We start from the raw sequence: 17,046 nt of genomic DNA on the forward strand, positions 1-17,046 counted from the left end.
CAAACGTATTTTATTTAGCACTCATCAGCCCAGAACATACTAGGGAAAAATATTAGTGTAAAATGCGCATGAAAGCCTGTTAACTGCAAATTGAATGTGTGTATATTTGTTTGTATTTTAAACTCACACACAGGGGTATATGTGCAATATTTTTAAACTGTTTATTTATTTAGCAGTATGGACCTCGGATAGATTTCTGCACACGACGATTGTGCGTATACTAAAATAAATGGTAAGATATCTTAGCTGTGAGTAATTGAAGTGGTTTTAAAGGAACCCGGCAGTTTCGTGTGTAATGCAATTGAAAAATCGGCTTAAGTGGTAAATTCTAATGCATTATTGAGTAACTCTGCTTTTGGCAGGTTGATTCCATCGGGAAAAAAAAAAAAAAAGTCATATAATTTCATCAAACTCATGTAATACACTAAAACTTGACATGACGTAATAAAAATTGTAATTACTTTCTTTTTCTGGAACAAGAAAAAACTCGCTTCCCAATTTGTCTTCCATCCAACTTGCAGCAATATTGCCATCTAGGGGTGGAAACGGGGGATTTAGCACCAAAGCTGTGTGAGGTCAGCCAGGGAGGCAGGGTTATTGCATGAAGCGATCTGGCCTGCAACTTTGCCAAGTATAAAAACACACCTGGTGCCTAAACCCAGCAAAAACAAGGTTCAGACTAGATTGTGATTCATCTGTGATCTGCATCAGTGGTTTACACCCAACCCTTTGCTAGCCAGTACCAGGAGAATGTGTTGTGAGGGAGGTTTATACTACATTTAATAGTGGGTGGAAGGAGTTAGTCCATTAAAAACACCAACACGAGCAAACGAAAGAAACAGTATTGAATAGCTGAAAACAAAACAACGCAAAGGGCACTCTGTCAAAGTAAAACAAACACTAACAATTCTAAACAAGTATATTTAAGATATAGCAATTGTTTCTCTATTAATTTAGGCTCACGCCTCGCCTCTGACACACTTTTCTGGAGTGCAGAAAGCTGCAGGTTTTTAATACCGGCACCTATCTCCCGATTAGCAACAATTAATCAATGAATTAACTTGGGAGATCACCTTCTGCACAAGGTTTTTAAATAAATAAACAAAACACAAATGCCAAGCTTTTGTATTAAACACGTCGGACGACTTTCATCCATCCGCACATAAACACAATATATTTCTATAATAATAATAATTAATAATAAAGAATTTTAGGATTAAAGTTATAATTTATATATCTATATATCTATATATATTATATATATATATATATATATATATATATATATATATATATATATATATATATATATATATAGATATATATATAAACATATTTGGGTATTTTATTTATCGGGCCATCAAAGAAACTACACATCCCGTTAGTTGCAAAAGTCTAACGTGAAAGTACCATACCAGTACAGTATTCATGTAATTTTACAGTTAACAATTGTCAGTAATAATTTCCGTAAAGTATATGGAGTTACATATTTTTCCATTTTTGTCAGTTTTTCGTTAAGTATATGGAAAACTAAAAAAGCGGTATGTAATTCAATATGTTAACATAACATTATTTAGCAGGTTTCATGCAACTTTATGAAGCAAAATTAGTTAATTTCGAAATCTAACAAAAGAGGGATAAGTGATAAGGCTCATCTTACACGAGCAAATAGTAAGAAAACTGCTTTTAGAGCTTTGAATAGCACTCAGCATGAGATATTACAGCAAAGCACTGCAGAGATGGAGAAAGTGCCCCCCATCTCCCCATCCCCAAGCTGCTTATCAAGTATAGATCTGAACCATCAACCGAGGCTGAGGTTCCACAAATAGCTGGAAAAGCCACCAGGCCATGCCTCTGGTCAGAAGAAGAATGAACAGCAGCGGAAAACACCTGGGCAACCAGAGATCTGAGGAGGATTAGCTCACAAGATTCCTCAAGGGGTGCTTTTACATGGGATGCTCTGTGGAAAGGGGGAGGCCTTGGAGAAGCAGCAGTCACTTAAAAAGATCCCTCTGTGGTTTACACAAGGGCAATGTGTTAACGCAATGCTAAGGAATAGTGCTTATACATGACTAACCAAGATACTGTAAAACCTGTGATTACAGCCATTGCAGCAATCCCCAGAAATAGATCTTCTAAAGCAAACACACATGCTCACTGACTATTTCTTTGAGGTTTCTTGTCAGTTGTGTAGATGTAGCAGTCACTCTTCTTTATATTCTTGTTAGCTTATTTTGAGTTTCTATCATCTTTGCTCACTGCACACTGTATGTATTTTGTGCTTTGCTGTCTGAGAAAATGCCCTTGCATTATAGCTCCTATCAATCTTGGTGAAGTGACTCTATCTTATACTAAATATAAATATAATACATAATATCCCACCAACCTAATAGGTGTCCTGGACTATTGATATTCTTGAATACTCCTTTAAAAAGTTCCCCATAGTAAAAGCATGGCAAAGTGTAATAAAGCATAGCGATTGCACGGTAAACCATACAGTAGGTAAGCACTGTAGACTCCTGAGAGGTATGGGAAAGAATATTAAATAACATTGCAAGGCTTGGTAAACTATGATAAATATATGGAAAAAGCATAGGAAAATGACTGTGGTAAACTTGTATAAGGGTTATCTTGCTTTGTAATGTAACAGGGCCAGAGTTCTGTCACTGGCTTCTCGGCTGTACATGCTTTAAAAAGTACTTGAGAAGTGTTTCTGGGGGATTTCTATCACCTATACTCATTAAAATGTTCCTGGATTTATTAAGATCTGACTTTTGAAATTTGACAACAGTGTTATGAATACTTGCATACAGTTTCCAAAGTGATAATGAAATGAATATACACATAGTTAATGTGATGTAGCCTTCACGAAGGTGTTATGAATGAGTCCAATTCATTTAACACATTACCATTTGAAGAGAAGATAATTACCTAAAGCTTTATACCAGGAAGACGGTGTAAGACTTTGAGACTCCATGTGAGTTTAAACACCCAAGACCATTCCAGCATCGTCTTGGAAACGGTGACCTGCATCAGGGTTCAGCATTAAATTTGCTGCATAACTGACCCTGCAAAACGTGAGTTCAGACAATACAAGACACTGGTTTCTTGCTGAGGGTGAAGCTGAGTTTCTCCAAAACATTTCCTCCGGGAAACACTGACTCACCACTTTTCTGTGCTGATTCCTTTCAGTTTAATTCAAATGTTCCAAGTAAGTCGCATATGAAAGAAGACATTTAGCTTTATTTATTATTTAACTTTTCAAAAATTTCCCTTTGGGTTACTCAGTTATTCTATAAATATTATACTTTCTAATTATTTAGCTTTATTTTTTGTTCTGCTATTAAAATAGTGTTTTTGTTGCAATTAAAATGGTGGTTGCATTAATTGACTGACCTAGACACAGGGTGGGTACACCAAATACCCCCCCACCCCCCCCCCCCCCCCCCCCCCCCCCCCCCCCCCCCATTTGTTGTGTTTCCACTGTCCCTGTGCTAGCTGGAGATGAGTGGCGATGACTGGGGTCAATGAAACTAGCCTGTACATTCACTGAGATTTTTCAGCAGAATTAATATTACATGGATTTGTTATTTCTTTTTTATTTCTGTTGAGCCATTATGATTGCAGTTCCCAGTGAAGGGATGGAGTTGACAGTTCAATTATTGCTTCGCAAGTGTAACGTTCTTTGAACATACACACACACAGACACACACACACACACACACACATATATATATATATGAAGACATAGTTTCTGTTTAGTCAGCAATTCTTTATTGTTTAAAAGCACGAAACAACGTGTTTCGACAATACATGTCTTCACCAGGTGTTGAGAATTAAGGTTAACATTAGGTGAATCGAATATGTAAGTCAGTAAATTAAGATATTTACATTGAATAGGTAATTGAATCATTAGTGAAAAGGACACAATTTAAGTTAATTGGTTCTGACATATACTTCAATGAATATGCTGGATGTAAATATCAAGATTTATTCAATAGGAGTGCACCCCTTATATAGAGAATTACAAGCGCACAGAGGTGGAAAATGGCATGCATTACATTTCTGCATGCTTGGTAACGGGTGAGGAGGTACCTTAGCTACACAAGGTGGTATAACCAAGATGGTTATTCTTTTCCTACCTTTTCACTTATATGTATAATAGATTAACTGATACTTAGATGAGTAGTTTAATTAAACAATTCAGAAAATGGTTGGGTCAAAGACCTGGACTGGCAGGCCCAACATACATGCCCTGAGCTACTGGATGGACAAGACACTGGGAACATATTTTTCACACCCCTCCAATTTCGCCTTGAGAGATATTTGCACAAGGGATTACAGCTTTTGTCCAGAGCAACAGATGGGGAGTGATAACAAACAGGATTTATAAGGCTAAGAGGATTGTTCCTGCCTAGTCTATAGGCTTTCTTGGTTCATGTGCTCAACCTTGGAATGCTCCATTCCATACATGACCCTGCCCCGCCAACCACCTCATTCAAGCCCACCCCCCAGGCACAGATTATGGTAAACTCCAATGCGTCTGCTTGTTTTAGATGGATTTAGAGACCCTAAAGGCCCTATATGACATGCACGGACTGCATAAATCCAGGTTAACATCCAGTTTGCATGCTGAGATCAGTGGTTTAACAGGACAGAGTTGCCTGCCTGTCTGCCTACGGTTTCCCTCCCTCTCTTTCATCCTCCAGTTTGTTGTGTTACCACTTTCCTCAAGACCATCTCCAGCCTCTAATCTCCCTTCCTGCTTAACTAGATTAGATAGCTCCCTCATCTGTACCCAGGTTTTTGTTGCTCTCAATCTCCCATCTTCCATGGCCTTCACAATAATTAGATGATTGATCTCTCACATCATGAAGGGATCATTTACCATAAGTCTCTCGCCTTCTGTCTTGCGTACAAGGAGCATCGCTTTCCTGCTTGACTAAAGAGGTAAAATTAACATGCATATTCATGGAAAGTAATGACCCCATCCTGAACCCCCCCATGACGTGTGACATTGAATGACCAATCGTTCACCCAAACATTGGTTCTGGTTTGACGTTCAATGTCACACGAATGGAGGACAGTATTAAGATAGACTCTTCAGAGATCTAAATTTCTGTGCTAGTAAAAACGTATTTGTTACTCGATTATGAAAATGTTATTGAAAAAAAAAGTCAAGCCACACTGTACGAAAATAAAACATGAAAGGCACTATCTCTGATGACGTTTTCTTTAACCAACACGTGGCTTGGTTGAAAGAAGGTTTAATATTTAAATCCGCCCTACATTATTTCTAATCAACTCATTTTACAAATTACTATTAATCTTCTTCACTTCTGAGGTGCAACATTGGCTCTGGTGGGACCCTGGCTTCAGTTCCACTGAGGGTGTACACTCCACGTCTGAGCAGCCCACAGCATAGGAGCAAGACATGCTTTAGACCTACAGATAATCAAGCTACATGTCACAAGATATCCTCAATTGAGTAAATGGCAAAACCTGTAAAACTGCACTCCATCACAAACATCTCCCTTGCTGCTGTGTCTTCTCCCACAGTGCCTATTAAACATCCCTGTGGACATGTTCAGTTGGGAGCTCAAACTTAGCTATGCGAAGCTGCGTGCAAAAGTAGACTTAAAAAACACATTTTTGCTCTTAATATAACTGTGTCAAGGTTCACATTTCTCCACATGAAGAGTATTTTTTTATCATTACATTTATTGATATTCCTTAGACTCTCAAAATGTATACAGACATAAACTACTTTAGTTCTCCCTGCAGCAGTCTTCCTTTGTGATTAGCTTTGGCTTTACACACAGCTTGAAGTGAAAATGAGTCTTAGGAGAAGGCAGCTCTGAACCCTTCTGTGTGGCTGCTGGCTGCCCACTTGGAGAGTCTCTGCTTTTAGCCAAATGAACAAACAGGGTATCAGACTCACACGGTCTGCCAACTCAGAGTGAGAGGAGCGTGTTATTGACAACTTGCAGCATGAGTCAGCAGGACCAAAGTGACAAAGTCAAGGCGAGAAATGCAAACTCTGGTGACACTTTAGATTAAAGAATGTGCCGCTAATAAATGTCAAATCTGTTAAGAAAGAAAGAAAGAAAGAAAGAAAGAAAGATGATCATACTGGGGGAATATGTGTCATGTAATTCTCTAAAAGGAGACGCTAATGATACCTGGATATGAATTGTATGAGTAGAACGTATCACACTCAATATAACAACATAGAGTACTGTTCTTGTTTAGATTCGCTTTATATATTATTTTATTTTTCATTCTTCACATACTGGGGACTTTTTATAGCTCTGTTTAGCTGATACACAAGATTTTAACCGTTAAACTGCCCCCTTCAATGCTGTGAATGTATTTTTTACTGATGTCTTTCTTACATCCACTAAGAGCAGTGTTGCAGGGGGACATGTTAATGGTTACACACTGGTGTACCAGCTGAACAGATAGAAAACATGTTTTAGAGCCCCTCTGAAGCCATAGGGATATTTAAACTTAGTTACCAGGATGTCCTAACTGTAACACAAAGTGATTATGAACTACAGCTGTTATGAGACCTGTGCCAAGTTCTTTATGAAGCAAGACTTCTTGTGGAAACGTGTACCGATTTTATATTAATATATTTCTATATTTAAAAAAAAAAGCCTTCACTTTCTTAACCTTAAATTGGCGATATCCTAAAACAAACTAAGGGCCTCTTTCATAAAGCATGCTCTTATGCTTTACTTTTTTGTTAGCAGCTCTTAAAACCTGTGGTGGTTCTTAGATCTAAGCTTGTCTTTAAATGGAGACCTACTCCAGATTAACATCTTGTTCGCATGTTTGTATTTTGCGACTAACCAAAGTATAATTGTTAAACAAGGGTAGAGCTTGTTTAAATCTGGATCTTCAAAAAACTGCATGCTTTATTGTATTTGTCTATTGTCTATTTTCTGCCTTAAAGAGTGCTTGAGGAGTTGTATAAATACCAGTTAAAATAGCCACACATGCTAATTTGAGTGTGTAACTCTTAGCTGCGTTCTAGTTAAACACCCATTAAACATGCTTATCCAGCTTTACAATCTTAATATCAGCAGTATTGTGTATACATATTACATCTTGGAGTTAATAGGGATTATTCCATGTGGTCCAATATTTAGAGTTTTGTTTCTTTAAATTCTACATTCTTTGGCATTGAAAGCCCCATGGAGTCATAGTTTACAGCATGCTATACTGTTATATGTTTTTATCATACACCATAGAGTTCACATACACGTTTATTTTATTTTAAAAATGTAATTTACAAAATGGGACGAAAGGAAAGGAATAGAAGAAAGAGAACAAATATGACAGCATATAAAGAAACTAGTGAGTGTAAAGCTAGAAGAGAACAAAGTCGGGACAGAAAAAAGAAAACAATAAGAAATGAGCTGTAGAAGGAAAAGAGCAAGAGTGAGAGAGTAAGAAAAAAAATGAGTGAAGGAGGCGAGCACAGGTTTGAAGAAACAGAGCGGAATGCGATGGGGCTGACACAAAGGAATCCAAAATGAGTCAGCCTCAACCTGAGCGAGGCTGCAGAACAGCACAAGAGAGAATTCAGAGGTCGTTCCCATGGCAACCTTTGCCCGGGGAGATCAGTGACCCTCCTGCCTGCCAGTCTAAGCAGAGCGCAGATTGTAGGTCACATATGGCACCAACAATCCAATCAAGTCTAATCTGTCATGACTTGTAGGTCAGAAATTAAACTGCAAAGCTGGCGCGCCCTGCCGTTTACTGTGTCTCTTCATAAAGGCTCTTTATTAATACATTTATGACAACATAATAAAAGGATGGGATCAAATTGAATGGGGTACCTGTGTACTATGGGTGCGTCTTGCTTATTAATATCTTATTTTTGGTTTGTTTTGTTTTTTTGCTTTAGGTGTTTCCAATTATTAACCCATATGTGTTGCCAATTTTATAATGTTCAATTAGGACTCCCCACAACAGGAGAACTGATGGTCAGTTGGTTTCTAATCCCATGACCAAGCCATTTGCCTCTTTACACCCAGGAGCTCATCAGTGGATGTCGACAAGTTTCTAATCAGGACAAAGGCCTGGCCAGTATGGTCTGCTGAAACAATCCCTGAGGATTCTTGCTTCAGAGAGGAGCACCAGAGACAGCGCAATGCTCCCTGTGGAATCCCCAGAGAAGACTGGCAACTTAGCACAGTCAGGACACGAATCTGCATTCACCCTGCACATCACACAGTCCTTTCTCAGCTGTGCCACTCAGAGAATGAAAATCTTTTTTCCTATTTTTGTACAGGGCACTAGCTTTAATTAAAAATAGAGTTATTGAAGAAGAAAATGGCATGCAGTGTATAAACCAGTGTGAAATCTGTCAAGTGTCAGTGTGGCAGGATTGAGGCTGCCCTGTAAATAAGAGTGTATTGATGCTGGGTTAAAAAAAATAAAAAAGGTTTTTCTTTATTTAAGTTTGGCAGGGATGGGATTAAAACCCATCCCTGCCAACTCCATGTGGGCATGGCGCTGGGATCAATCAACACATGCTATGTGAAGCCCAGATTCTCCTCGTCAGTCAGTTTTCTTATTTGTCTTTAGGAGTGGCACAAGAGGCAACTACAAAAGATTTGTACTCTATTGTGTAATTCCCCTTTCAAGTTCAAATTATTAAACTACGAACCCATATACAAACTAAAGAGAGTAACATGGTTAGATGTTTAATGGGTCCTTAATTATTTAAACAGCTTTGAGTATTGCTCCAATATTGTTAAATTGCTTTTCTTTTGTGACTTTAGCACTCATAAAAAATGACTGACAGGCACCTATAGATCTGCTCTGCAAGCGAGCAACCCTCAATGCTGACCTTACAGTCGAAGGTCTGAGCATCCTCCGATCGCACTGGCAAGCCTTATCAAGATCAGTAGCCGGATGAGATGAAACAGACGCAGACAATTTAGCTTCCCCAACCCTGACTAGATGATTAACCCTACAGTCCTTATTTAAGTTTACCAAAGTAAAAGCATAGCAAAGTTGATTGAAGCATAGTGAAAGCATGGTAAGGCATAGGTAAGCGTTATAAAGAATAGCGAGGTGTGGTAAAGCATATTAATAAACATGACAAACCAGTGTAATCTATGGTAAATGCATAGTGTTACCATGGGAAAAGCATGGAAAAACTGCTTAATTTAACTAATAATTAGACTTTTTTAGTTGTTCTCAGCTCCTAAAAAGATGCAGATTACAAGTTACTTATAAAATGTAGTAGCTAATTTGAAATCTGCAACTACTCAAGAGCTGAAAACAAGTAAAAAGGAGTAATTAAGCAAATTATTAGTTGAATTAAGCATTTAGTTGAGTTATTGAGAGCTCAGTTGGAATGAAAACCAGAAGACACATGGGGTCTCCAGGACCAGGGTCGAGAAGCCCTGCCCTATACAACACCCTGAACCCTGAGGTCTCCTCCTGCACTCCTCATAGTGTCTGACCAATAGGGGGCACTGAAGTGAAATGAGGGGAACGATCCCTAGCAGATCCAATGTTGTGCTCCTAGTGGCAACCCTGCCAGGATTCGAGCAATGCTTGCATGATTCACCATGCACTCCAGTGCTTGAACCAGATGAGTCACTGGGAACCCAAATGTGATAATTCATTGTAATAGTTTTTAATATATTTATTGTAGCTAGTTTCTACTTGTAACTCAAGGGTTTTAAATTGGGAGCCATAAGTTAAATGAAGTAGCAATAAGGAACTGTAATTATTATACAATTAATAGGAATCTACAATAATAAAGCACTTCACAGCCTGTCATCTGAAAGTATTTGAACCTTATTCAAGCACTTATGAGATAAGCACGTAATTGCTGTGATATACTTAAGGATGAAGAAAGATATATAAAGGCCAGCCAATACACTACAGTGTCACCTCCGACCTCGTCTAACTGGTTGCACTGGGAGACTTTGTGATACCTCGGAGGAAATCTGGGAGGGAAGGATAGAAGCTCAAATGCTTTCTTTGTGTCCTTACTTCTCATCTGTTACACTTTGAAAAATACCATTGGGATATCATTATACCACCGTATACCAATTATAATACAGAGAAACCCTAGTAGTAGTTAATTAATTATATATTGGTGTCTGTAATTAGGGGATCTGATTTTAAGGTTAAACTTGGAAACACAATTTCTACCCCTCTATTGTAAATATTTGTTTTTCTTTTGGCGATTAATGTGAAAAGGCTGGGATGAGAATATCCTCCCCACTAAAACATGTGTGGAATATGGCAGGGTCCTAATTGATTCATTGATGATCAATTACACCTGTCCACATCCTACAAAATAGGAGCTGGGAGACGGCTCCCGACAGTTGCTTCAGGAGCAGCTGATTGGGCTCCCTGTAGCTGTACTGAGATAGCCTTTTTTTGGGTGCAACTTTATTGAGATTTGTTTGTGTAAATCTTTTGTTTCTTTTTATGTAAAATAAAAGTGCACAAACACATGCCTGTCTCCTGCCTCTGCTACTCTGTCAAAGCTACCCTTGACTGCAAAGCTACCCTAACCACAACCCATCAAGGGATTAAGCTTGAAATGTACATCAAATGTAAATTAACATGATTAGCTCTCATAAATCCAGGATGCTTTCTTAATCATTTTAAGTTAAAATAGTACCTGATTCTGCCAGATTCCCTCGGTGTAAGTGTAGAATTAAAGCCAGATTAAAACAAAACTGAACCTTTATTTTTTTAACCCTAACAATTAGAATCCCTACCTATAATGGTTCAGGAATTCTTCAGGTTAAAACACTGGTATTTTAATTCTCAGTTTGTAATCACTAGGTATCCCAGGCGTACATCTCTAACCACTAGGCCGCACAGCCTCCTAGTCCCTCAGTTCTAACCTCTTGCCCACACAGCCTCCCAGTCCCTCATCTCAAACCACTGCGCCACACATTCTCCATATTCACTGTTCAAATGTATTCAGTCTTTTCTCTAAATGTAAGAACCTCACAGATGACTGGAATTTCACCATTTGGAGATCATCTGCAATATCACTTGAATAAAATCATGAATACACTTTTAAAATATTTATTACACTTTAAAAATGTCAGATATAAATATTTCAGCACAGCGCTGCGAGGTTGGTCACCAAGGCTAATAGGTCTGAGCTGGAAACAGTAAACTGTTAGGGTGAGACTGCTGCAGCAAAACAAAAATTACATTTTCTACAAAAAGGCTTGCAGTGGCAGGAGTAATAAAGACTGGGATTCAATTTTAATGATATGAATGAAAAGGTCTAAACCTAGCAACGGCTTTGGATAAAGAAAATGGTCTGAAGCTTTCTCCATGGTAGACTAAACATTATCTTGATCAAATGATTCATCATTAAATTGTAAAGATAGATGCATGCAGAAAAGAGAATTTTATATATATATATATATATATATATATATATATATATATATATATATATATATATATATATATATATATATACCCTGTTCCCCCTCATATTTATAATAACACAAGAACAGTTGAGACTGGTTCCAGTGCAGAGTGTTTGTTTATGTGGTGTCTGAGGCTGTGGCAGGCAGCAACATACTAAGCCAGGACAGACAGTCTTTTATTATAAACTATATTATATTATGTCATTATAAACTTCAAACTTCAAAAGAGCCAGATTGTGATGCTCAGAGCTATAATTTTCAACACCGATTTTCTTTACATTGAAATAAAAGCAAATAAATTTGTAGACATACTTTGCAACTACAACATCTAAATTGCATCATTGGTCCCTATTCCCACAGCTTTAACATTTTTGGTATGTTAAAGCAAAGATGAATTTTCTGTGTAAAACTGGTACTACTTTCGGTTAAAGTTACTTTCTCAGCTTCCGTGCCATGCACTCAGAAACACTTCCTGGGTCATTTTACCTCAGCAGTGCCTTCTTGGTCAAAGTATGTCAGTCAATAGGGGCAGCCGCTTAGTTTATGAGAGGAAAGCAGCCATTGAAGAGATGAGGACAGTATAAATGACTGGGCAGCACTATCTGAAAGCAAGATCTGCCAAGAGATTTATTTCACCAAGTGCAGCTCCACAATGCATGTTTTAAAATGAAAATATGCATTTACTAAAACAGATTTCCTTCAAATCTGCACATTTGACACCTACAGTGTATAATGAATGGATGTACATTGTATGGAGAACTATGGAATTATTTTGCTAGCTACAATAAATGAATATATCTATTAATAAAATGAAGTTGTGAATTCATGTTGCAAAAGAAGACAGAAACAGTGTCCTGAACACCTAATTGTTTTATTCATACAATTGGTTATACAAAGGTATATGTCCTGTGCATAAAACATACACTTTGTTAAATAGCTGTTACTGACCTGTTACTAACCTTGCCATTTTTTTCATGTACTTACATTTCTTTAAATTATATTTACTTATAGTCATACATAGACACATTTGCAGACTGGATCATTTGCTTCATTAGTCTGAAGCTGGTGTTGTTTTTAATAGCAGTCTTGTTAGTCAGAATTCGATCCAGAATGTCTGCAGACAGTTGATTTCTAATATTTGTTTTTACAGGGTTCATCTGTGAAAAAACCTGTTCTAATTCTGCAGTACTGTGGGCAAAGCCAACTTATTCATGGCGAACTTGGCAAGTGTAAGAAAGTGTGGCTCTCCGTTAGGTGTAGAAAGCAATTCTGTACCAGGTTTCATCAGCTGACAGATCCCGTCTAAGATCGGTCAAGTCAGTCATTTGGTACTGCATACGTTCCAGTTCTAGGGTATCCAGCATATTTCCAAGAACAATCTGTAGGAAAAGCATTGCAAGCTGGATGATGTCTCCCGAGCTCGCTGGCCTTTAGCTTCTTGGTAGAAGAATGCATATTATTTTCAGCACAGTACTGCTAATTGGCTTTCTTCTTTTGATACTTTCCACTGCTATCACATAAGATGCAGATATATGTTATTAGAGCCAATTGGGAAAATCACAACTCAGTAACAATTATACCATCCTTTATTTAGATCAAATCACTGACAGATTTACAGACAGTGACAGACCCTGCCGAGAAAGGACTTGTGATTTATAATCACTTAATATATCATGTGCAGGATGTGACTCTTATCTAGAAATTTTGATCACAGTTTGAACAGACAGATCGTCTCGCAATAGATGACATCTATTCTACAACTGGAGACACCCAACACAGCATGACCCTATAATACAGGTGGAGCAGTGCTGTAGTACACTAGGACATCTCTATGGTGCCTAAACACTGAGCACTAAGTAGCGTGTGCTACTGTAGTGCATTGACTGTGGATCAAGAGTCCTGCAGAATTCTAACATTACTGCCACCCGCATTCAAGCTGACCTTTAGGTCACCCCAGCCTCCAGCTCCACTGAGAAATTATAAAACAACACCCTGTCATCCAAAAGACAGGAAAGTGCAGACGTCTTGCTCTGTTAATACATGAATAGAAATATATACACAATTTTCTTCTGCCCCGCCACTCTGCTAAGTCCTGGAGGCTTCATTCCCCCTGCCCGACCCACCCCAAACAGCTCCAAAAACAGCAAAACACAACAGTGAATGTATAGTGCATGCCCTTTGATGCTAATGTGTGTTGAAATGTTACTTGCCTTCTAATGTCGCTGCTCTAAATTGAAAAAATTGACCTTGCTACAAGAGGTGACGCAGGCTTTCTCTCTGAGACATTGCCGGGGCTAAATGGAGTGTTCTAAAAAAAAGGCTGGAAAAGTGCCTGGAGGCCAAGCAAATATTTCATGAGTAATTTAATATCTAGAACATGGAAATTTCCCCTTCAGAAAACTAGCCAGTGTACAGACGTCCACACTGCTTCCAGAACCTTGCATGACTCTCGAAGCAGAGAATAAAAGTCTGATCCCAGCCAAGCTTTTCTGCTCCAATGCTCTGGGTGAATATGCTCTGGTTTTAAGTACAGCAGCACTTAACGAAGCTTCAGTTTGTCTAAGTTGTGGAACACTTACAGAAGTGTAGTCTGAAGGTTTGAATCTATTTTATTAACTTCCCTGCCTTCCCCAAACCGCCTTCTCTTACAGCAGCTGAACTTTTAATTTAGAATACATGTCTTCACTTTGACAAGTCACTGCGTACCAGTACAGAAGAGCTTTCTCCCTCAAGTTGGACCACACCTACTGAAATCGAAAATTCAGAAAGTTGTAATGGGTGAGATTATAAGAATACTAATATCTTAGATATACATAGGCTTGCTCCTTTCCTTTGTTTATTTTTCAAGGGTTCACAAAATAACTTGCCTTTTTAAAGTTTGTGTTTATGAGTTGTTTTTGACTGGCAGCCGATGAATGTCAGCAATAGGGAAGTGGTAGGTATGATGGACACCTGTTTAATTTGCTATGGTTTTTCTTTCTTCAAGCCAGCAAGCCTTGTGAGAGCATTTCCTTACAGCTATTTTAATTAGTTATCCCCCTTTTTATATATCCAATTATGTTCTCTCAATTTCTTTACACCTGGGCTACCCCTGCAGTTGCCTGCTTGTGCTCACCAGGTGCCCGGCCAGTAGGGGTCGCTGTAGCCCGGTGAGGTGGCTCAGTTCCTGAAGATTTTGCCTCCCTAACCCATGGGATTTATGCGAGCATATGATCTTTCTCCCCCACATCCTTAAAGAATCACCGTAAAGAAAGTAAGACAGAAGAAAAAAAAAAGTTGTGTTTCATTTAATTGAACATCACCTTAAGTCTGAGAAATAACAGTGGAAAACAATAACGTCTGTAAAAGCTCTGTTGGCCATTGCTGCTCTCCAGCTCACTCCCCTGAAGTCCAATGTGATTCATCTCAAGCTGGCAAATGCAATCAAAACCCTACAGCTACGAAACTGCTTGAACGCATCCCCCTGTTGACCTCTGCCCAGATTAGCTCAAGAAAACCAACACCAACCTGCAGACTTCCTTGGCACCTGTTAACCCCTTCAAGTCACAGTGGCTTCATCTGTGAATAAACAAGATGCTATCGTAGATCATTAGTCATTATCTTTTGAAAACAAAAGAGATTTGTAGCACTTCGTATTTCGTTTCACCATGGATGTTCATAGAGTACCACAGTTATTCCATGAATGAGGACAGGTGTATAACCCACAAGCCCCCAAAGGGGTTGAGAGGTTTATGGATGGCTATTGTCATGTCTGGTAATTCTGTTGTTGGATTTGAATGAATACAAGATAGATTCCAAAATTAGAACCACTGCATATGAAAAAGTTATTTGATGCTTGATATCGCAATGCTTGTTGTATAAAACCTTCTCTAAACATACATAGGCAGAGAGAGAGTAAGTTGAAAGGTTGCATTGTCTTATGATTTGAAAAGAATGTGGAAGGCTATTAGTCTCAGCACTCAAGATTCTCCATGCAATCACAAAGCCAGTCAGAGGCAGATTTAGTGAACATTTTAATAACTCAATACTGGGACAACAGAACCCAAAACCACTAAGAATGGTTTCAAAAACACCACAAACTGGTAAGGGGGATATACAACAGCAATTCCTGGCATTTGAAGCTACCTTGTCTTTGAAGGCATGGTATATAAATTAATGTATATCAGACAGCTTTTTTCTGGGCACAGTTCGACCAATATGAACTAAACTTGTGAAGTGAAATAAGACCTCTGGTTCTGCGATAAATCTCCTCAAAGCGCTTTACAGATTAAAAAAACAACAAAAGTCAGGAACATACAAAACAATTTGGCAAAATAGTCAAAGAGAAGATGATAAAATAACCATTTAAATTACACAATAAAGTAATTAAAACATCATTACTTTGAAAAGCAGTGATAAAAATAATTACTATAAAAATAAATAAATACAAAATAAGTAGTATAAAATAGGATAATAAAACTCAACATAATTGTGATTTTAAAATATTTTTTCTGTTCACCATGTTAGTAAATGTTTACGTTGAGATAAAAATATTTTGCAAACAGAGCAATTTAACCGTCATTTTCGGTATTACTTGAGTTTTTTCTTCTGGGACTCTTATCTTATATATATATATATATATATTATATAATGAATATATAATATATATATATATATATATATATATATATATATATATATATATATATATATATATATATCATACTCTGTGTTTATGTATTTTTAAGCGTATTCAACTAGAATGCCTAATGAATAACTTAGAACTGGCAGATGAGGACTAAGAGGCTGTGCAGCCTAGTGGTTAGAACAGAGAGACTGGGAGGTAGCATGTGCTGAGAGCCAAGGGACTGGAAGGCAGTGTGGTTTAGTGGTTACCATTGAAAAGACTGAGGCAGAGTGGCCTGGTGGTTAGAGCTTGCATATGATTTTAAAAGAAAATATTCATACTTGAAGAAATAGGATACATTTTTTTCTAGCATAAGGTGTAGGCTGCATAAAATTATAGACGACCATTTTTTTAAATAAAGTTTACTTGCATTTCTAGCTAATAATCTCCACAATAATGGCCTTAGTTACACAATAGACATGGAACAATTACTATATCAAGGTGCTATTTAAAAATAAAACTTGAAACAAATAATTATAATACAATACAATAGTGATATATCAATACTTGTAGTTCTTGTCAAACTGGAATCGTTCTTGCAGAGCTCCGCACATCACCCTGGTCTAGACAGACAGCGCTCACTCTTTAAAAACAGTTTTGTCAGTCTTCTGTAAAGATTGATATGCATAATAAAGAAAACTGGGGTGTTTGGATGCAAAATATATAATGTTCAAACAGCAAGTAAGAGGCTAAACATTGCATCTGAGAAAAGGTGAAAAGAAAGGTACATTTTCATGCCTATCAAATAGTGAATGTATGAAATCTGAATGTATGAAATATCACACAAAAACACTAAGATCAATTTGAATAATCTAAACCATGACAGATCTAAATACCGCCACCCTTTAACTTTAGATAATGCGATATGAACTATGAAAAGGAGGCTACCAGTGTATGTTAAAAACTTTGGTGACGATGCAAAATACATGCAGTTATTGTGGT

Source organism: Polyodon spathula, chromosome 16 (genome assembly GCF_017654505.1).
Source record: "Polyodon spathula isolate WHYD16114869_AA chromosome 16, ASM1765450v1, whole genome shotgun sequence".
NCBI lineage: Eukaryota > Metazoa > Chordata > Actinopteri > Acipenseriformes > Polyodontidae > Polyodon > Polyodon spathula.